General features: G+C 47.4%; 1 long non-coding RNA gene across 1 annotated transcript; it reads right to left on the bottom strand.

Moving 5' to 3' along the window:
- Window positions 1-6,341: 6,341 nt before the first annotated feature.
- On the bottom strand, window positions 6,342-21,391 carry LOC108538273 (uncharacterized). The gene is made up of 3 exons (XR_001888032.1): window positions 21,264-21,391; window positions 16,329-16,488; window positions 6,342-6,833 (listed from the first exon to the last, which is right to left on the bottom strand). It is a non-coding gene; the product is annotated as an uncharacterized LOC108538273 (long non-coding RNA).
- Between the last annotated feature and the right edge of the window lie 547 nt (window positions 21,392-21,938).

Here is a 21,938-nt window from a genome sequence, read left to right as displayed (position 1 = left end):
AAAAAAAAAAAAAAAAAACACACAAAAAACAAAAATACGTGTTTATCTAGAGACATTTCCAATCCGCAAGAGACTCTTTTTTTTTCTTTTTTTTTTTTGGGGGGGCGGAGTCTTGCTGTGTTGCCTAGGCTGGAGTGCAGTGGCTGGATCTCAGCTCACTGCAAGCTCCACCTCTCCGGTTCACCCCATTCTCCTGCCTTAGCCTTCCGAGTAGCTGGGACTACAGGCGCCCGCCACCACGCCTGGCTAGTTTTTTGTATTTTTTAGTAGAGTTGGGGTTTCACCGTGTTAGGCAGGATGATGTCGATCTTCTGACCTCATGATCCGCCCGTCTCGGCGTCCCAAAGTGCTGGGATTACAGGCTTGAGCCACCGCGCCTGGCCGCAAGAGACTCTTTAAAGGTAGTAGCTATGCAAAGAATATCACCTTTTAATGCCACCTCTGGGAACTGACACCAGCCCATGAGAAATGTGTAGAGGATGATGTTTGATAGCCCATCTGGGATCTCTGCTTGGGTCATTGTCTTAACTGGCTAAATCCTTGCTGCTGGGGATTCATGTCCCAGCTTTTGAAAGCTGTAAACTGAGGCATAAGAGGGCATACATTTCCAGGGAATACTACTAGACTTCTAACAAGTGGGTGGAAAATGAGGGAGCAGAACTTGGAGGGAAGAGAAGAGCAGCAGACGGCGACCAGAGTGACAGCTAGCTCGGGATCCTGGTTTGGGATCTAAGAAGGTTTGCAGATCTGATCTTCTCTGTCCTCCTTATGAATTTTCATCAGGATGGATCAGGCCAGCTCAAATGATACAGAGGCTTATTGTAAGGATTCAGGGAAAAGACCAGGGCTTTCTGAAAACCAGAACAGTATCAGACAGCCACTACCTCCCTCGCTACATCTCTTGGCTCTCTTTCCCCAACTCAGTCAGACTTAGAATGTTAATATGTGCTTGTCTCTGTTTTCAAGGTAAAGAGGGAAATAGGGACAATGGGACTGGGTGTAGAGTTGGCTTCTTTGTTCAGATAACACAGGGACTGTGTTAAGAAGGAGGGTGCCAATCTAGGGTTAGGGTGCATGCTCAGTTCCAGGGTATGGAGAGGTATAAAAGCGGCAGGAAGGGCAGAAAAAGTCTCTCAACAAGAGTAGATTGAGTTGGTACCAATTGAGTTGGTACCATCTTCTCTTTCCTAGGAGCGAAGCCTTCCTGTGCTGCTTCTGATTAAAATGACACGGAAGTGCGGCACAATGAGAGATAGTCAGCTAAAGAGGACTCAGACCTCTGGGACCTCAGCCTCAGGGATGTGGAGAGGGAAAGCCCCTAGCTAGGGGGAGCAGGCTGGAAAATGAGGGAGGGGCAAAGAGGGAGAAGGCACTGCAGGGGCAGCTGGATAGGAATTTCATCTGGTAGCCAGGTTCCCAAGTAAGATGATACTCGAGTGTTTAAGTCCTAAGTTGTCTTTCCAGGTTCTGGGATACTGGTTGCCTTGATCCTCTATTCTCTTTTTTTCCAATCAGCTTCCCCTGGAAGACTCTTAATTTTGACTCAAACCTAATGTTACCTTCCTAGGGCTGGTGGTTGCTTCCTAGGGCTGGTGGAGCCAATACTGACTTCACGTGCAAGGTCTTGGACTTATGGAGTCCAACACAGTGCAGTGACCATTTCCGTGGGTCTCTGTTTCTGTTCCTGAGAAAGATAGATTGATTCATGCTACCTGGGGCAGGTGTGTGTCCCTAGAGTGGTTAGAAGTGGGCAAGGTGCTGGGTCACCCTTGAATCTTGGAGAGAGGCCCCTCTCAAAGAAAGGACCATGCTGTAGATAGGGATCCCAGGGCACCGAATAACACTTGGGTCTTGTCACTGGGTTGAAATCTGCTATTGGGCTTAACTCGTTGATCAAACGCAGTTTTTTCTTGGTCCATCTATAAAGTGGGACTGAAAAGAAAGTGACAAAAGCCAGATATTCTCAGACCAATGCACGTTCTCTCAAAGGAGAATTGGCGTATCTGGCAGCAAAATCACTGCATCAACCGCCTCCCCCTTCTCTCCCCATTCAGGCTACTACTTTAGACAGTCGCTGGAAGCAGGGGACACGATTTGTGTTTAAGTTCATTTGTTCACTTCAGTAAACTGGAGGGTGGATGTGGCGTGAGGACCATTCTCTGTGTCGAGGAAGGAGAGGAACAAACACAATTTTGATTTCTTGGTCACCAGATTTTTCCATGACCAGTGTCTACTAGAAACTGCAAAAACAGAAACAATGATATATGTGTCTTCTCATTATAAGTTCAGAAGCAATGTACAGAAACAGAAATCCCAGAACTCTGTGGGTGGGTCTGAGTAATTCTTGTGGCTGGTACAGGAAAGAGTAGGTAGCTTCTGTCCCCTCTTTTTCTTTCTCTTTTGATCTCTCTGTCTATATCTTTGTCTCTCTCTGTATCTTTTTATACACCTCTCCTTCCCCTCCCTCCTCTCTCCTGCTTTCTCTGCACCTCTCTGTCCTTCCCTCTTTCTCTCCCACCCTCTGTCTTTTGAGACAGGGTCTTGCTTGAGACAAACACACCCCTCTTTCTGCCCAGGAGGTTTAAGGGGTGACCCCAGGCCAAAGTCTGCTGACTGTTTTTGTTTTGTTTTGTTTTGTTTTGTTTTGTTTTTGAGTTGGAGTTTTGATCTCATCACTCAGGCTGGAGTGCAATGGCAGCAGTTTCGGCTCACTGCAACCTGCGCCTCCCAGCTTCAAGCAATTCTCCTGCCTCAGCCTCCTAAGCTGCTAGGATTACAGGTGCCTGCCACCACAGCGTGGTTAATTTTGTATTTTTAGTAGAAACGGGGTTTCACCATATTGGCCAGACTGGTCTGGAACTCATGACGTCAGGTGATCTGCCCGCCTTGGCGTTGCTGACTTTTTATTAATGACGATGTAGAGCTTTAGGCATTGCTGACACTTTTGAGGCGGGAGCAGTTCCCCAGAGTTGGTGAGGACCAGCTTTAAATATGCTCCTGTGCTGTACCTCATGGGAAGGTGGACGAAGGCCTCGGGAATACTCCAGTGGTGATTCACATCCCCATGTTTGCAGTAGGCATGCGCAGTTCAAGCTGCGGCTCCACTGCAGCCCTGCTGAGTGCTGTGTTACCTTGGACAAGTCCCTCAGCCTCTCTGTTGCTTCTTTACCTGTAAAACGGGGCTGAGCTTAAGACCTACTTCTTAATATCCTGGTAAGGATCCAGGGTGAAAATGCACAAGAAATACACAGTGGCCGGATGTGGTGGCTCATGCCTGTAATCCCAGTACTTTGGAAGGTTGAGGCAGGTGGATCACCTGAGGTCAGGAGTTTGAGACGGCCTGGCCAACGTGGTGATTCCCTGTATCTTCTAAAAATACAAAAACTTATCCAGGTGTGGTGGCGGGCACCTGTAGTCCCAGCTACTTGGGAGGTTGAATGACAGAGGGAGACTCTGTCTCAAAAAAGAGTAGCGCGTAGCGTTGCAGATGCTCCCTAGATGCAAACTGTTGCTGGAGTGGAAAGTGGAAGGTTAGGGACCCTCAGCGTCCTCGGGTTGGGACGAGGAGTCCACACTGAGAAACATCCGGACCAGAGCTGCCTCAGGGGTGTCAGGGGAATCAAAGATACAATTTAGCATTTGCTGGTGGCCACATTAAAAAGTAAAAAGAAACGGATGAAATTAACTGTAATAATAAATTTCCTTTGAGATAGACTTAATATATTTACATTTTAAACATAGCAGTATATTTTATTTTATATATTATTAAATGTCATTCTAACATGTAATCGATATAAAAATATTAATGAAATATTAATATTAATGAGATATTTTATATTCATTTTCTTCATCATGTCCTGAAAACCCAGTGAGTGTTTTATGTATACAGCCCATTTCCATGAGACTAGCCACAGGGCTCCATAGTCATATCGGGTAATGGCCACTGCCCAGGGCACCGCAGGTCTCAACCCCTGCAGGGGATGGGTGGAGAGACAGAGGGTACTGTGGCTAAATGTGGTGAGACGCTGTGGGGGTCGTGCTAAACTGGATTACTCCAAGTTAGAATTCTTTTCTTCAACTCGGCTTCCCCAACCTTTTTTTCTATTTGTTTTTTTGCCAGGACTACAAGTCTGAAAATTCAACCCTCCTCCCCGGTGCCAAGAACAGTCTGCAGGACTCTGTAAGTAGAAGCATTTTGCTGAACAGATTAGATTTTGAAACTACTTTTGCATCCTTTTCAGCCTCTTTGGTCTCGGTCATCAATCACCGGGAATGGTTTTTACCTGAAACTGATCTTGCTGGAGAAGTAACTGGATTTGAGGGGAATAAATTTTCCCGATCACGTGCACAATTTCTATTAGGAAATACCTGGCCTGTATTCCCAGCCTCTGGTACATGTTGTGAGAGCTGTATTCTGTCCTCTAACAAAGACCAGGTCCACTTGGTGGACAGATGTGGGCACAGTGGTTGGTGACAAGGCTGCAGGTCAGTCCCTCTGCCCCCTGGTGTGAGGGCCCCAGGTTGTGGGAGCACGTGAAGAGGTCGACTGTCATTGGCCTGTCTTCCTGGTAAGGACAGGAGTGCTCACTGAGTGCCCTGGGGTCCTGCATCATGGCGTTGGGCTTGGAGTCACTGGGGCTCATAACTTGGGACGATGGCAGTGAATTCCCATGCATTTCTCATCTGTCACCCGTGGATACAGTGGCCAGGAAGTTCCCTGCACAGATACTTCTGAAATTGCTCATGCACAGCCTCTCGGCAATGCAATCATGGTATGGTGCATTTCTCAAGTGTAACCTGTTTGTGTGTTGTTGGTGACCTTGAGATGGCACCTTCAAGGGGCACACAGACTGTGTTGTTTAGTGTTCATCATTAGGTATTTCATTTTATGATGATCTTCTCTTTATAGCCATCACTACTGGCTTTCTGTTAATGGCAGTGGTATGAAATTTCCTTCAAACATACTTAAGTTAGAAAACATAAAGTGAGTTGACTCAAAGACAAAAAAAAAATGGTATGGAAATAACAGAATGGAAATCATAATGTAGGTATGGTGAGATGTTGTGATAGTGGTAAGTGAAAGGCTGAGAGCAAATTCTTTTATCAAAAGATGTTCATGGCTAGGCACAATGGATCACACCTATAATCGCAGCACTTGGGAGGCCAAGGTAAGAGGATTGCTTGAGCTCAGGAGTTGGAGACCAGCCAGCCTGGGCAACATCTCTACAAAAAATACACAAATTAGGCCTGGTGCGGCGGCTCACGCCTGTAATCCCAGCACTTTGGGAGGCCGAGGTGGGCTGATCATGAGGTCAGGAGATCGAGTCCATCCCGGCTAACACAGTGAAACCCCGTCTCTACTAAAAGTACAAATAATAATAATAATAATAATAGCCGGGTGTGGTGGTGAGTGCCTGTAGTCCCAGCTACTTGGGAAGCTGAGGCAGGAGAATGGCGTGAACCTGGGAGGCAGAGCTTGCAATGAGCCGAGATCGTGCCATTGCACTCTAGCCTGGAAGAAGGTGAGATTCCGTCTCAAAAAAAAAAAAGAAAAATTAACTGAGGGTAGTGGTGTGCGCCTGCAGTCTCGGCCATTCAGGAGGCTGAGGTGGGAGGATTGCTTGAGCCCAGGAGGTGGAGGCTGCAGTGAGCCATGATTGTGCCACTGCACTCCAGCCTGGGCAAACAGAGTGAGACCCTGTCTCAAAAACAAAAAGTCTGCTTGGCCCTGGGCCTTGTCCATGAGTGTGCTCTGCATTTGGAATGTTCCCTCCTCTTTATGCCCTCATCCATGCTGACCCTTGGTGCAAACTGGAATCTCTAAGGGCCCACTGCTTGGTGCTTGTCTATTCCTCCAAAATGACTTTCCAGGCTGAGTTTTTGTAATAAACCTCATTAATGGATCATCTGAAAGTGGTGTTTACCTGCAATGCCAAGAAGAAGAGGAAGAAGAGGAAAGGAGTGATGAAAAATGACAACCACACACCCAACTTTCTTATCTCACTTCTCAGTTGACCAAATGTTCGATCTCTGTTGTTTTAACATCCTCTCAATGACTCCGTAAGGTAAGTGCTGTTTCTGTCCTCATTTAGTAGCTTAGGAAACCGAAACTCAAAGTAATTGCCCATGGTCACACAGCCTGGACTTACCCTCTGACCCAACTGCATCAATGGAGGACCAGGAGCCTTGCAGCTTCACGTCAAGTCTGTGAAATATTCTTCCTGTTTTGGATAGATGGAAAAATGATGTGTGAAGCAGGAAAGTATTGTATCGGCTGTCTCTTGCACGTGACAATTACCCTGAACTTAGTGACTTCAAACAGCAGACTTTCATTATCTCACAGTTTCGGCAGGTCAGGAATCTGAGAGTGGTTTGCTTGGTGGTCTGGCTCAGGGTCCCATGTGAGCTGGGGCTGCTGTCTTCTGAAGGCTGGAGTGGGGCTAGAGGGTCTGCGCCCAAGGTGGTTCACCTAACAGCTATTGTCAGGAGGCCACAGAGCTGCTTGAGTGTCCTTAGGACATGGTGGATGGTGTCTCCCAGGGTGAGAGATCTGAGAGACTAAGAGCAAAGTAGAAGCCATAGGGGATGATGGCAGTGAATTCCTGTGCATCCCTTAGATGACGTAGCCACAGATGTCCTATGCCATTGCCTCTGCTGTATTCAATCATTCATACAACCTAATCCTCAGGAGATTGTGGGATAATACCATACAAGGGCATGAGTACCTGGAGGAGGGATCATGGGGCCATCTTGGAGGCCACCACACTCTTCATAATACTGGAAAAACTATGTCTTGCAGTTCTACCCAGGATGCTTGTAATGTCACACTGAGTCTGTGGAAAGAAAACAAAGATACTAAACCCATTTTGCAGATGGGGAAATGAGGCGTGGAGCAGGAAAGTGACTTACTAAGAAGACTTGATGTTGGTGGTACAGACGCTTTTGAAGGGAAAGTAGTTGAAAAAACTAATTGCTCACGCTAGGATCAAAGGTGTCTTGACAGGGTTCCATTTCCCCAGTGGTTAGAATAGTGCCTGTGCCTGCTAGATTTTCAGCTGTCTTGGGTTGGGTCAGATATTTCCTGGCCCCCAACCTCACGCGTGGAGGCTGATGTGTTCTCTCTAGTGAAAGGGATGATGGTATCCTGCTGGTTTCTCCTCTGGAGGCTGTAGAGTCTTCTAGGTTTGCAGAGATTCATGTTGTGAGGATCCAATTGCCTTAACTTACTCCTTCTTATCCAGCCTCTGACTGTAGAAGGCCTGCTGGGCTGGGTCCTTCTGGCTGGACTCTCACAGGTCAGCCTCCTGTCTTGCCTTGGAATGGGTCATGGATGGAAGCAGTCATTTTCACAACCTCTACTGGAGGCAGCATAAGTTAGCCTGACCATCTCTGGATGGCAGATTGCCTCATATTCACATGTGTCAAAATGAAAAATGTGTTCCATCTTTGATCTAGCAATTACACTTCTGGGAATTTGCACCTTGGAGATGATTGTACACGTATGAGATATGTTTGTATATTTATTAAGGGGATGATTGTAGTAGCAAAAATAATTTTTAAAAAGATGCACCCTCAATATCCCTCAATAAGGGATAGTTTAAGTCAATTGTGTGTATCCATAAAGTCCAATTCCAAGCTGCTGCTAGGATTTCGTGGTGAGGATTTATGTTTATTGTCTTGGAAAGATGCGCATGACATATTGTTGAGTGAGAAATACAGCCTGTATTATATGATTCCAATTATGTGCAAAGTGTATTCATAGATCTCCATTTCTCTGAGTGCAGAGAGATGTCACAAAGGCAGATGGAAAGTTCAACTACATTGCTGGTTTTTGCATTTTTCTTTAGACTCTTATTTTATTTTTTCTATAGTGAGCAGTTATGCTCTTTGACAGTGGTAGTAATAACATAATATTAGTAATAATGTTGTAATAATGTAATATAGTAAGCAGTAGTAGTAATAGTAGTAATAATGTAGTAATAATACTAATACTAGTAATAACTATTTATGAAATTAAGCAGTGTGTTTTGGACTGTTAAGAAGGTTTTCCAGGAGAGCTGACGACATATTCATTCAAGTTTCGTTCTCCCTTGTCATGGAAATACTGTGACGTTCCTCTAGAGGAGTGAAAATGGGGTTTACAAGACTAAATGTGGCCTCTGGACAGACTCTTTGGCCCTTACCTGCTCCAGAATGCAGAATGCTCCAGGCCATGGCATCTCACCGCCCTTCCTAGTCACTGCATTGTGTCACCAGTCAGCTGTACTTTTTCTTACCTCCACCTCTCTGCTTTGGCACTGTCTCCCAGAAAGAGCTTTCCCTGGATGCAGAAAGTACATTTTGCCAGCATGCAGAATAAAATAATCATAATAGGTAGCATCTTTGGGAACTAGGAAGTACCTGGCATTGCACCCACCATTTCACAGGCATTGTATCTTTCTCTTCCCAGAGTAGTCCAAGGAGGGAAGACCTGTCCAAACCCCTTGATTACAAGTGGGGAAACTGAGGCTCAGAAGGGCATGACTTGCACAGTCTCGTAGTTAATAGGGAAGCAGTCTGAAATTCAGACCCAGATCAGGCTGTTTCTCATGCTGCGTTGAGCTGAGGGGAAGGCCAGCAGGTTCTGTTTGGTGATGCAGGGAGCCTTCCTGGGAACCTGTGTCTTGGGTGCAAAGTTAATTCCAGAGTCATCAGGTAACATAAAAATCACACCTGGTCAGTTACTTGCACAAGTCCTGTTAGAGACCAATCTTTCTGCCCCTTGATACATCAAATACAGCCACACTTTCCTAACTGTTAGAAAAAATGAGGGTCTTTGCTTAGATGCCAGATGAAGTGATTGTGTTGAGGTGACATGCTGGATGAATGAAACATACCTGTCTTTAAACATTGGAGTCATCTGTGACATCTGTGATCATGTGGCCACATGATGGAGAGGCACTTGGGAATGAGACTGAGTGAGAAACTTGTAGGTACATGTTCCCTTTTGGGTTCACTCTGGAGCAAATGCATCCTGAACCCGTGGAAGTGATGCTGTCCAGCGTAAGAACCGTACTATTATTTTTTTCTCTCTTTCTTGATATAGTAGAAATATGCCCTCTTATACCCAAGGCAGACATTACTAATCGATAGTGCCATTCTCGCCTCCTGTACCCAAGGCAGACATTAGTAATCAATGGTGCCGTTCCCCTCTTCTATACTCAAGGCAGACATTACTAATCAATGGTGTCACTCTCCACTCCTATACCCAAGGCAGCAAACATAGTGAAGTTAAGTGGGAGAACCCAAATTTTTACTTTGTTCTGCCTCATTCTGGATCCATATTTTATTACTCCTATAGTTTCCTGTAATAAAAATACAAAAAATTCATTTTTTATGCCTGCTTAAGAGACTATAAGAGACTTAGTGGCTTCAGAAAACACCTATCTACCATCTTACAGCTTCCATTGGTCTTAGGTTTGGACACAGCTGAACTGGGTTGTCTGCTTAGGGTCTCACAAAGCTGCAGTCAAGGGAGTTGGCAGGAGATGCGGGTTTCATCTGGAGTTCAGGGTCCCTTTGCAAGCTCACTGGTTGTTGGAATAATTCAGTTTCTTGTGGCTGCAGGATGCAGGCCCTCAGACCCTAGAGGCCACCTGCAGTTCCCTGCCACATGGCCCTCTCCACAGGCAGTTTACAATGTGGCAGTGTGCTTTTCCCAGGAGTGTCTCTCTAGTGCATGTTAGCAACATGGAGTCTTGTGTACACATGGCCCGACATAATCATGGGATGCCCATCATCTTTTCTATTGGTTAGAGGTAAGTCATGGGTCCTGCCCACATGCTACTGATCATGGAGCCGCACTGAGGTCTGTCCATGCAGATACAGTCCCGGGATGAGTCTGGATTTCTCCTCTTCTTGGGGCCAAGTGTGCTGCTATTTCTCTCCAGCATTTTCCCTTTTTCTTGCAGAAAAGGGGCTCATGGGCCCCCCAGGAACCAGACCACATCAGTGTTTGACCCTCCAGACTTCGTTATCCCCTGGCCATCTAAATGTCTTAACTTCCTGCCCATGTCACCTCTGTAGGACGTCCCCTGCTGCAGGCTCAGCAAATGAATATTTGATGGAATGCTGCCACCTTTTGGAATTTAGCAAAAGTGATCTGTGTTGTTCAGAGGGATGGAAGGGAAGCTCCTGTCGCCTTCCCTACAGCCTGCGCACACACACCCACTCACCCGGCCTTCGTTTCCGCTGAGCGTTGACTCAGGTTTGACGCCAGTCTCTTCGTGAGGAAGGTTTGCTTGTCCTTTCTGCTCTGGTTTCTAGTTGTTGCGAGTGCTGACAGGCTTGTTCCCTGTTTTACCCACCAAGATGCAGCAGAATATAGAAGAAAGAGGGCACATTGGACTGAAATTCATCTCTGATTCCACCACCAACTATCTAAGGACTTTGGCTTCTGTGTCTGTGAAATGAGGGTTTCTCAGGCTCTTTCTGCTCTCACATCCCTGATCCCAGGTTATGCTGCCTGTACCGTGTATGGAGAATAGGTAACACCTCATTTATAGATGGCAGTCAGATGGGAGTGGAGGTTAGACCCAGTCCCAGGTCAAGGATGCCAAGGCTATATCTGTCCTCAGTAGGGAAGAGGTGCCATTTATGAGTAATATCTGCCTCAGGTATAGGAGGGGAGAGTGGTGCCATTGATGAGTAATGTCTGCCTTGGGTCTAGGAGGGGAGAGTGGCGCCATTGATGAGTAATGTCTGCCGTGGGTCTAGGAGGGGAGAGTGGTGCCATTGATGAGTAAGTCTGCCTTGGGTCTAAGAGGGGAGAGTGGTGTCATTGATGAGTAGTGCCTGCCTTGGGTCTAGGAGGGGAGACTGGCATCATTGATTAGTAATGTCTTCCTTGGTATAGGAGAGAAGAGTGGTACTCTTGATTGGTAATGTCTGCCTTGAGAACAGGAGGGGAGAGTTCCAACACAGATGCTGTCCCAACTCCAGGTGTCTCATAGAGACTTGTAGCAGCCATCATGGAACCCATAAGCTGCCCCACCTTTCCCATTGCTTCTCTTTCTCTATATTCATAGGCATGACTGTCCTCCCTCCTCCCTGGCATCCTTGGCATTTTCCTGTTTTACTCTCAATCCGAAGTTAGCAGAGGTTGCCCATGGCATGTCTCTAGTTGACCCACTGTCTGACTGGTCAGCTCACTTGCTGAACCATGACTCTCCTTTCCAGCGTATTTCAGCAGCTCTCTGTGATGTAAGAGTAGAGAGCAAGGTCCTCTGATTTCAGGCTTGGCATTTGGATACTATCTAGTGGCTTCTCTCTCCAACGTTATATGCTACTCCCCTCCCACTCTGTCCTCCAGTGTCCATGCCCCATGTTCCCTGACTGCAGACATTTGCTTAGGCTCTCCTTTCTGCTTGAATTCTGCCCTGAAATCTGACTATCCAAATTCCTAACCATTCATCCAGATTCATCAGAAAAGCCTTGTTCAGAGATTCTTCCTAAATCACTGTGGTTGCATTGCTCTCCAACTACAAAATGCCCTTCACCCTCATTCCTCCCTCCTTTCCTTCCTCACCTCCTCTCTCATTCACCTCCTCTCTCCCTCACTTCTTCTCATCTCTTCCTCATTCCACCCCCAACTCCCTAAACTATATTGCAGTCACTGCTAAGAGTTGGAAGATATGCATGTGAATAAGACTCAAACCCTGCCCTCAAAGGGCTTGCAGTCTGTGAGGAGGACACAGGATGAATAAGAAGTAGCCCATAACTGAGGCCCAATCTGATTGCTTTGTAGTGTAGGAAGAATACAAAGTTGAGTGGTGGTGCATACAGGTAGGGAAGGCTTCACAGAGGAGGTGATATTTAGAATCTCGAAGGACAAGAGGGAGTAATAACACTGATTGCAGGAGATGGGGAGCTCCAGGCAGAAGGAACAGAATCATCAGAAACATGGGCATGAACTTGGGTCTGTTATAGTCTGGAGGAGGGGATGTCAGGGGTTGGCGGGAGAATCAGGCATGCCCCAGTGCTCCATAGTAGTTAAGAAATTGAGTTTTTGCTGTGATTAGTGTGTGGCTACTGAAAGGTTTTAAGCTGGTGATTGTCTGGGTCTGATTTGCATTTTGGAAACATCTCCCTGGGACCTGGCTTAGGAGCCTGGGAGGCTGCAGGAAGCCTTGGTCCCTCCTGGGTATTTTTCACTATGTCTCCTCGCTGGAGTGGGCTGGGGAGCCGAGAGGTCACCAGCTCTACACCCAGACTCCCGGGCACGCTCTGCTTCTCACCGCTAATGTGCCTTCTACAGCATCTGCTCGGCAGAAAACCAAGTGTGCGGACGAGATAACGGCATTAGGAGCAGGAGGACAAAGCTGATACTCGGGGCAGTGACACATGGAGGCTTAAATTCTTTCCCTTCAAAATATCACCCGTGATGTTGGCCACGTGGTTCTGATTAAAGGAAGCTGGACTTGCTGGGATGAAATGCTAAGTGGCACTGTTGACCTCAGGCACAGCCAGCGCAGGGTCTGCTGCTCCGGTGAACATCCCTGCCATTTCTCTCTGCTGCTTTCTGCCAGATAAGAGGGGAAATCTATTTAGTGATTTCCCCTAATCTCTGAGGATGGCTACGCCCCCTGGAGACACGGTGATGATACTGACAGGTTTCAGTGTTGGCATTGAACTACGGATGGGGAGTGAAGGTCTTTTCTCCTTCCTATCTCCTGATGGGGTGCCTAAAATACAGTAGGTGCTCAATAAAGGCTTGTTCTTGAAATGAATGAGTGAAAATGTCAGCTCTGTTGATTTAAACCATCCCAGAAGGCTCCCTCATACTTCTCCCTGTCAACACTACTTGCCTCAATCTGAGGTCACTGCCTTTCTAATTCCACTGGGCTCATTTCTGAAATCTGTATAAATGGACCTCTGCAGTCCATGTGTATCTGCCTTCTTTCCCTCCACAGCATCCCTAGGAGAATCACTTATGCTATTGCATGCACCACTAGCTACTCTTTTTAATGGTTGGACAGTATTTCATTGTATGATAGGGCCGTGACGTATCCGTTCTCCCATGGATGAGTATTGGGGTTGTTTGTAGTTTGGGGCTATATGCACTCTTGCACCTGTTGTTTGGTGGACCTAGGTACTCATTTATCTGGGGAATACACCTAGGAGTGTGTCTCTGGTCACAGAATAGGCACGTGCTTGGTTTGAGTAGCTGCTATCCAAAAGTGGCCCCAAGAGGTTATACCAATGCTCACTCCCACCAGGAATGACTGCAAATCCCACTTGCATGCTCATTCTCTGAATGCATATTTTGTGAATTGTCACAACACGCTGGGGGCAAGCGTGGTTGTTATTACCCCCACTTCACGGAGGGGCACTCTGAGTCTCGACTGACTGGGTCAGTGTCGCAAGGGTGTAGCACGGAACCAAGGGCTCTGTTTCTATAACAGCAGCAGCCCTCTGAACACATAGCATCCCATGATTCTGGGCAGCTGTGGAGGTGTGGGGGTCCACACGTGGCCACGTGATGGAGGCGCACTATGGCGAAGTGGTTCTGTGCATGGCTGGGAACCAGGCTGCAGCCTTGAATCCCAGCCCTGCCGCCTACTTGTTGTGGAAGCCTGGACCAGGGGCTTGACCTCTCTGTGTTGTAACTTTTCCTATCTGTAACACAGAGTTGATAAAACAAGTTGCTCTGAGGATTCAATGAGTTAATATAGGTAAAGCCTTAGGAGAGGGCACTAGAGAAGGTTTAATTATTATTATTGATTATTTCAGCTCTGCCCAGTTTGAGTGCTGGAGTTGTCTAAGCTCTGTAGGGAAGAAGGCTGCAAAGCCCTGTAATAGTTGTAGGGCTAACAGTTGTGAGATACACTGCTTACCTCTCCCTCCTATCCCCTATCCTCTGAAGGTAGCTGACTTTCCTGATGAAATCCAGAATCTAATTTTGAGCCCTGATCATTGGTTTCACAAAGCCTGCTGGGTGCAGTCCGGGTGGTCCCTTCTGAAATGCATCTCTGCTCTTTAGTGTCCCTAATAAGAAATGCAGTCTGTTTGCTCAAGGTTTTACCCTTTACAGAAATGGTCAGACTCCTTTCTTCCCCCCATATCCATTTCACAAATCCATGCCAAATATTGATGTTTGATAACTACAAATATCACACATAGCTTTTAATCAAGAAAGATGGAAGGAAGATAAGGGGAGCAAATACATCTCTGTAAGGGAGTTCAATATTCTCAGTAATGATTTTGCCAAGAAATAAAATTGCTGGAGGGAGGCAAGAGGGCTCTGTGCTGTGTACCCAAATGGGCCGAACCACCTGAAACTACCTGGGCCCTTCTTCCAAACTCCCATGGCTTGCATTTAAGTTACATATTCATTACCCGAATTGGTAGATGCTATCTCGTTTTACAGAAAGGAGAGCTGTATTTTAAACGTGAACTTCCAATATGCCATCAGTCTATCCCATCACCAGCAAAACCCACAGCCATCTTACATTCTCTGTTACTTGTCTGAGACAGGAGTGGAATGTGAACGCCTGTCACCTCCCACTCACTCTAGAGAAAAGTCAGCCTACTGGGGGCAGAGGAGAGGTCAGCTTCCAGGCTTTTATCCAAGGAGGCTATTTCCTTCATGTGGAGACAAAGGGCAGGATCGCCCTGGAGTAGTGTCAGGTGTTAAGCATGTAGGGATGTCCACCATGTTAGCCAAGGTTGACCCAGGGTCACTCCAGGCCAGAGCTTGGCCAAACCAAGTGGGACCCCATGACCTGCATCCAAACCCTCATGTATAAGGCAGCCCCCAGTGTCCTGGTGCATTTCAACTTGGCTGTTTTTCATGGTCCTCATGCCTTGTGGTCTCTACACATGCTGTTCCCCTGGCCATGAATGCTTTTCCCTAAGACTTGTTAACCTCATCATTTTTTTTTTTAATCGGTCACGTACTTTGTGCTGAGCACTGTTCTAGGAGCTGGGGAGATGGCAGGTGGGGATGGGGGGCAGAGGACTGTGTGGAGACGGTGGGGACGGGGCGAAGGACAAAACCAACATCAGCATAATTTGTGCTCTCACCTTCTTTGGGTGTTTATTCAAATATTATCTTCTCTGCAATGTTTTCCTTGATGGCTCTATTTAAATCTCTATAAGACCTGCTCAGCACCCTTCTTGTTTTCCTTGCTTTGAAGCTCACACAACACTGAGTGCCACCCTCTGACATCCAGTGTATTTTAGGTACTTGCTGGCTTGCTGTAGCTCTTATACTAGGAGGGCAGGGAGTTTTGTGAATTTCCAGTATGCCAGCAGCCTATCCTGTTACCATCTGCCTATCCCGTTACCAGTGTTTTGTTCACTCTTGTATCCCCAGCACCTATGCCTGTGCCTGCATGTAATAGACTCTCAGTCACTACTTGTTGAAAGACTAGTGAACTGCTGCTGCACACTTTCTATGTACTAGGCCCATGTTTTATTCACGTAGCCTCATGTGATTGTGAGAGTGTCTTATGGGGTTCTGTTGTCCCCATTTAACAGAAGAGCGAGTTGATGCCTAGTGAGGCAAGTGTACCAAGGAACATGGGTATAGGCAGGATAGGGGTTTACCTAAAACTGCAGTCGGGGCAGGGGTATTAAAGATACCATGATGTACAAGGTTGAAAAATAAAAATTAGGCTGGGCACAGTGGCTTATGCTGTTAATCCCAGTGCTTTGGCAGGTTGAAGCAGGGGGTCAGTTGAGGCCAGGGGTTTGAGATCAGTCTGGGAAACATAGGGATACTTTGTCTCTACAAAAGTAGAAAATTAAAAAAACGTATTTTAAAATGAAAAATTTAATGGCATGTTGGCACATGTCATTAGTCCCAGCCACTCCAGAGACTGAGGCGGGAGAATGGCTTGAGCCCAGGAGATTGAGGTTGCAGTGAGCTATGATTGCACCACTGCACTCCAGCTTGGGTGACACAGCAAGACTCTGTCTCTAAAAAAATAAAAATAAATAAAAATCAGACCCCTCTAGTCCCTGGCTATGTTAACACTCAAGTTGTGTGCTGTGGTTCTCAGGCTAAAATCCAAACTCCTTGACGCAGCCTACAGGGCATCCTATGACGTGGCCTTTGTGTTTTTCTCCAGCCTAATTTGTTTCCACATCTCCCCAGCAGCCAACTGGAGCATCATCCACATCCTTAGGTGTGGCATGCTTTCTTGCTGGCCCACGTGTGCTCTGTTGGCAACATCCCCATCCTGAATCCACCCAGTGGAATCCACCCAGTCTCCCTGCCTGCCTTCCCCTGAAATCTTGGGTTCACCTTTAAGGTCTTGGCTTACCTAGGGCAGGTCCTTACTCACCTGTCTGGATTAGTTTGGCAGTGGGTTTCATGGACCCCAGGCCCCACCTCCTTCCTTCATCAAAGTGTCAATCACTCTGTATTCTAATTTGTTCTCTCCTTTCTCACTTCTGACACATCTGGTTCAACAGCTCACTGCAATTCTAGCATCACCTCAGTGCCTGCACATGTAAGAGCACAGGAAGTCTGACAGAACAAATGAATGATTTGGTGGACAGCGTTGTTGCTTCTGTGTTCCTTGGCTCCTATGCTGGCTTTTCTCTTCCTTCAATAGCCTTTTGCTTTGTACTTCTGTGTACTCAGCTTCTTTCAAGTGTTAAAATGATCAATCTTAAAAACCAGTATCAACAAAAACTAGTGATTCACCCATCTGTCTGTTCATCCAGCCACTCTCCCATCCATCCCTCCATCTACTCTCTCATCCATCCATCCACCCAGTCTCCCACCCACTCTCCCACCCACTCTCCCATCCACTCTCCCATCCATCCATGCATCCATCCATCCATCCATCCACTCTCCCAACCATCCATCCTTCTTTCCACTCTCCCAACCATCCATCCATCTATCCATCCATCCATGCATCCATCCATCCATCCACCCACCCATTCATCTACTCTCCCATCACTCAGCTGCTGGGTGCAGTGGCTCATATCTGTAATCCCAGCACTTTGGGAGGCTTAGGGAGGAGGATCACTTAAGGCCAGGAATTAGATGAGCCTGAGCAACACAGTGAGACCCCATCTGTACAAAAATAAATAAAAATAGCCAGATGTAGTAGCATGCACCAGTAGTTCCAGCTACCTGGGAGGCTGGGATGGAAATACTACTTGATCCATCTATCCATCTACTCTCCCACCCATCTACTCTCCCATTCATTCATTCATCCATCTACTCTCCCTTATCCATACAGCTACTTTCCCACCCACCCACCCACCCACCCACTCTCCTACCCATCCATTAATTCATTCTTCCTTCCACTCTAATCCATCCATCCATCCATTCATTTATTCATTCATTCATCTACTCTCCCATCAGTTCTCCCATCCATCCATCTACTCTGCCAATCACTCTCCCATCCACCCACCCACGCACTTTCCCATCCACTCATCTACCCATCCACCTCTCCATCTGTCCATCCATGCAATATTGGGCAGCCACCATGTGCCAGGTCCTGTGAAGCTGCTAAGGTTATAGTTATAAGCCAAGACACACTAGGACTCACCCTCCCAGAGCCTACAGTTAAGTAGGGTGAGACAGAGATTAAGCAGATACTCATACAAAAGGGCATCTACAAATGAAGAAAAGTGCTTCACAAGGTGGATAATGGCTCTGAGAAAGACTCTTATAATAAAACATGGCATACATGGTGGATATGTCTGGGATTTCCCGAGGAGAAGACTCATGAACTGAGCTCTCAAGGTCACAGGGCAAGGTCAGGAGAGAGTAGAGCATTCTAGGCAGAGGAAATAGCATGTGCAAGGGCCCTGTGGCCAGGGGAGTGTTTTTTTTTTTTTTTTTTTTTTTGTTGGTGGAACTGCTAAAAGATAACCAGAGTAGCTGGAGTTCAGGGAGGGGGAGCATTCAAGTGAGGCCAGGCGATGGTGAGGATGCTGGTCTTTAACCCTAAGTATTGAAGACCTTAGTGCCACCGTGAGGCAGAAACCCAGCTAGGCACTCATCATTTGGGGTTCTTTTTCCTAACGAGGTCTCTTAAATTGACCTAGGCTCAGGTCCCACAAAACATGGATCTGGCCCCTTCCTGGCACATAGAAAGGACTCAATTCACAGTGGCTGACCAGCAAGATAGAATGGGCTCCATTTTACATATGACAAGACTGAAGCTCAAGGGCCCAGGAGAAGAGGACTAAGCCTAGGGGAGGGCCCTGATGGGTTTTCAAGGAGGTGATTGGATTTGCATTTTGTGAAGATCTCTCAGGTTTGTTTGAGTGGCCTCAGTTGGAGCAGGGGACAGAATCACAGGGGTACTAAGATGGGAAAAAGCTGGTGGCATGGCCAAAGCTTCCTTCAGGCTTGAGAAGGCCCCACATCCAACATCTGGGTGGACATCCTTCAAGGCTCAGAACACACATATGCCTGCAGTATCTCTGCATTTGCACAGTTGAAGGTGGGTTCCCCAGTATAAGGCTTCCAGGTTCTTGGCAAAGGGAGGGTAAGTAGACATATTTCCATACATGGGTGCAAGATTACTTTCATCTGCACTCCATATATGCAGGGATCTTCCACTTGCTTTCATTCCTGCTGATGGCACAGGGTTGCAGCCCTGATTATAGCTCTCAAAAGCTGAGGTTATTTGTGGTGTAAAACTGAGAGGAGAGAGGAATGAAAAAGTCACACTCCAAGAGGAATTTTCCTTTCTTGGTATCTGTGAGCTGATAAAGACAGCAGCATCTCAGGTTCATTTGATGGACAATTTCAGACCATGATTTTGTGGGAGGAGGCAGTCCAGTACCAGAACCATATTGGGGTCATGTTTATGGGGCCAGGTTCCATCACTGAGTGGAAAGATCCCAAGAACACTTGATGTCAGGGCTTCTTTGCATGTCTCCAAGTTCGAGGTTCTGTCATCCTTATTTAAATCCCCAAATCAAGGTAGACGGGGTTTTTTTTTTTTTCTTCCCCAGCCAGCATCCAAAGACTGGATTCTATGGATGGGCACAGAAGTCCCTCTTTGCTCTCTGAATCCTTCATCTCCCATTCTCCTCCTGCAGAATTTCCTCGGATGTTTTTTTATCCTGATGCTGACCTTCAGGGTCCCAGCTCTTTGACCGAGGTCAGTTCCCTCCACTTCTGTCAGTGGGGCTGTGGAGGGAGTGTTAAATTCTGTAGGAACACTGAGAAAGAAGCCCAGCCTTTTTCTTGCTAGGAATGGCCACCTTTTTATAGGAACGATGCCCATCTGGTCTCATTTCTGTCTTAGACTGCCTCTTGGTTGGGAGGTGGGGATCAGGTGGTTGGGGGATCCTGTCCTGTCACGTACAGCCTGAGCCTGATATTTTTTTTTCTCAGCAACTGGGACTGCAGATATGTTTTAACTAGAAGAAAAAAGCAAATTTGCACACGGACTAAACAGCAACTTCATTTCCCCCTAGGTCTCCCCTGGGGACTATGCAGGAGGGCTCTGGGCCAGTGGGGAGAATCTTCAGTGCAACTTTCATCTCTGGTTTTCCTCCCCGAGTCCATGGGGATTTCATAAACATTATGTTGCTCAATTTCAGTTCAGTGGCACAGAGTCATTCCAATGTGTTCTAATTACTCAGACATAAATGATTTCTGGTGCGCTTTAAATGATTTCAGATGCACTTTTGTCTATCAGGCTCCTGATTTATCACTCCCCGGGACTTTGATGTTGTGCTTCATTGATTTCTTTTAAGGCTCTTCAGAGGTATATTTATTATAGACGGTACATCTCCCTGTTCATTTGCTCCATAATTCTGAAACACTTTCATTTTCCAGTTGTCAACATTCCACCCCTACCCCCTGTACATATCTTGTACCAGCAGGAAGAAGACACATTTATTGAGTGCTTACTGAATGCGAATCCAGATGCGAGATGCTATGGGTGAGTGGTGGTGCACAAATTAAAAACAGAAACAGCCATTCCTGGCCAATGATAATACGCTTATCGTTTAGACAAAGGGACAACGCACACCCATTGATTTACGTGACATGACAGAGTAAGAAGAGCTCAGGGAGGCTCGGGGTTTGGTCCATGAGCTGTGAGGGGTACTTGGAAGAGAAGAGCCATGAGAGATGGGTGGGGTCAGAGCTTTGTAACCAGATTTCCATGATGATGAGTGACAGAAAGTGTGTAGCATTCACTCAGTTTTGTTTGTTTTTGAGATGGGATCTCATTCTGCTGCCCAGGCTGGCGTGCAGTGGTGCCATCATAGTGCACTGCAGCCTTGAACTCCTGGGTTTAAGTGATATTTCCATCCCAGCCTCCCAAGTAGCTGGAACTACAGATGCATGCTCCCACATCTGGCTATTTTTATTTTTGTACAGATGGAGTCTCACTATGTTGCCCAGGCTTGTCTCTAATTCCTGGCCTCAAGTGATCCTCCTGCCTCGGCCTCCCAAAGCACTGGGATTACAGAAAGGAGCTGCTGCACCCAGCAGCTGAGTTGTTCTTTTGACAAGCTAAGAGGCAAAGCCGCCAGTTTTTGATGAGTGCTTGATAGACCCTAGGGCTTCAAAGAGTGAGTGGTGTCTACTGCTCAAGTCCACTTGCCCTGAAGACAGCTATCTTTATCTGAACAGGCACCTTCTGAGCCTTTGTTTAGCCTGTCCCCATAGACATGAGGACAGGAGGGACATTGGAGTGGTATTTGGACAAGGCAGCTGGCTGCCATTCTGAAGATGTGATGGGAGTCCCAGCTCGGTGTCCCATTCCCATAGGTCCTTGAACCTTGGTCTTGTCATCTGTAAAATGGAGGTCATCCTATCTTGCTGGTCAGCCACTGTGGATTGAGCCCTTTCTACGTGTCAAGAAGGGGGCAGATCCACATTTTGTGGGACCTGAGCCTGGATCAACTTGGGGACCCCGTTAGGAAAAGAACCCCAGATGATGAGCGCCTATCTGGGTTTTTGCCCCATGATGGGAGTCCACCAGGGTTAGCAATGAGGTCTTCAATGCTTTTTAAGCTGTGGACTTTTTTTCTCCCCAGTTACTTGTGGCATGGCTGTTCACTGCTTAAAACAGGTCACCGTGGAGCTTCTGTAAATGGGAACGCTTCTTTCCCCCCTGAGGTTTGGCTGAGAGGTGTCTCCAGGAAGCGTGGTTGGAACCTGAACCCTCTGTTGTGGTCAAGTTCAGGTCTGAGCCCAGAGCTCTTCCCCATTCCCCTCCCTGCCCTGGGGTCTCTCCGGGAGCACCTGTAAGCTAAGCGCTGCCCTGCAAGGGACAGTGTGGACCTACTTCCCGGGCAGACCGTGGTGACAGTTGTTGCTCCGTCAGGCTGCTCTGTCATCCCCTGGGCTGGCTTCAGGATCTATCTGTGACAGGGACCTTCGGCTTCCTGGAACCCCAGCCCCCCAGCCTCTGCCTCCCGCGGCTGGGAACCCGGGACGGAAGATGAGGCGCACACGCCACCTAGTGGCCACTTCCTGGAGCTGTCACTCCCGACACCGCCCCTGGGAGGGAGCTCATCTCTGGGCCCAGCGTGTCTGCGGAGCTGGCCAGCGAGGTCCAGACGCTGTTCCTGAGAGCCTTGGCTCAGATGAACATCTGGCTTGTTAGAGCAGGAGGTTCTTGTGTCACAGTGCCCTTGATTTTCCCATTGAGCTGCTGCCACCGTGAATATGAGCTCTTGGAGAAGCTGCTGTCTTTCTGCCCTCTTCCCTTTCCTCCCCCTCATCCTCCTCTTCCCTTTCCTCCCCTCCGTCCTCCTCTTCCCTTTCCTCCCCCTCATCCTCCTCTTCCCTGTTTTCCCTCTTCCTCCTCCTCCTCCCCCTTCCTCCTTTGCTTCCTCCCCCTCATCCTCCCCTTTATTTTTCTTTCCCTCATTGCTATTGTCCTCCCCTCCTCTTTCTGTCCCTCTCCTCCTCCTGTCCCTTCTCCCTCTCCTGTCCCCCCTTCTTCCCCTTCTCCCCC

The sequence above is a fragment of the Rhinopithecus bieti genome, unplaced genomic scaffold (assembly GCF_001698545.2).
Source record: "Rhinopithecus bieti isolate Rb0 unplaced genomic scaffold, ASM169854v2 scaffold_13704, whole genome shotgun sequence".
NCBI classification, from domain to species: domain Eukaryota; kingdom Metazoa; phylum Chordata; class Mammalia; order Primates; family Cercopithecidae; genus Rhinopithecus; species Rhinopithecus bieti.
The sequence above is the reverse complement of the archived record's forward strand: the minus strand, read 5'-3'. Positions and strand labels throughout refer to the sequence as shown.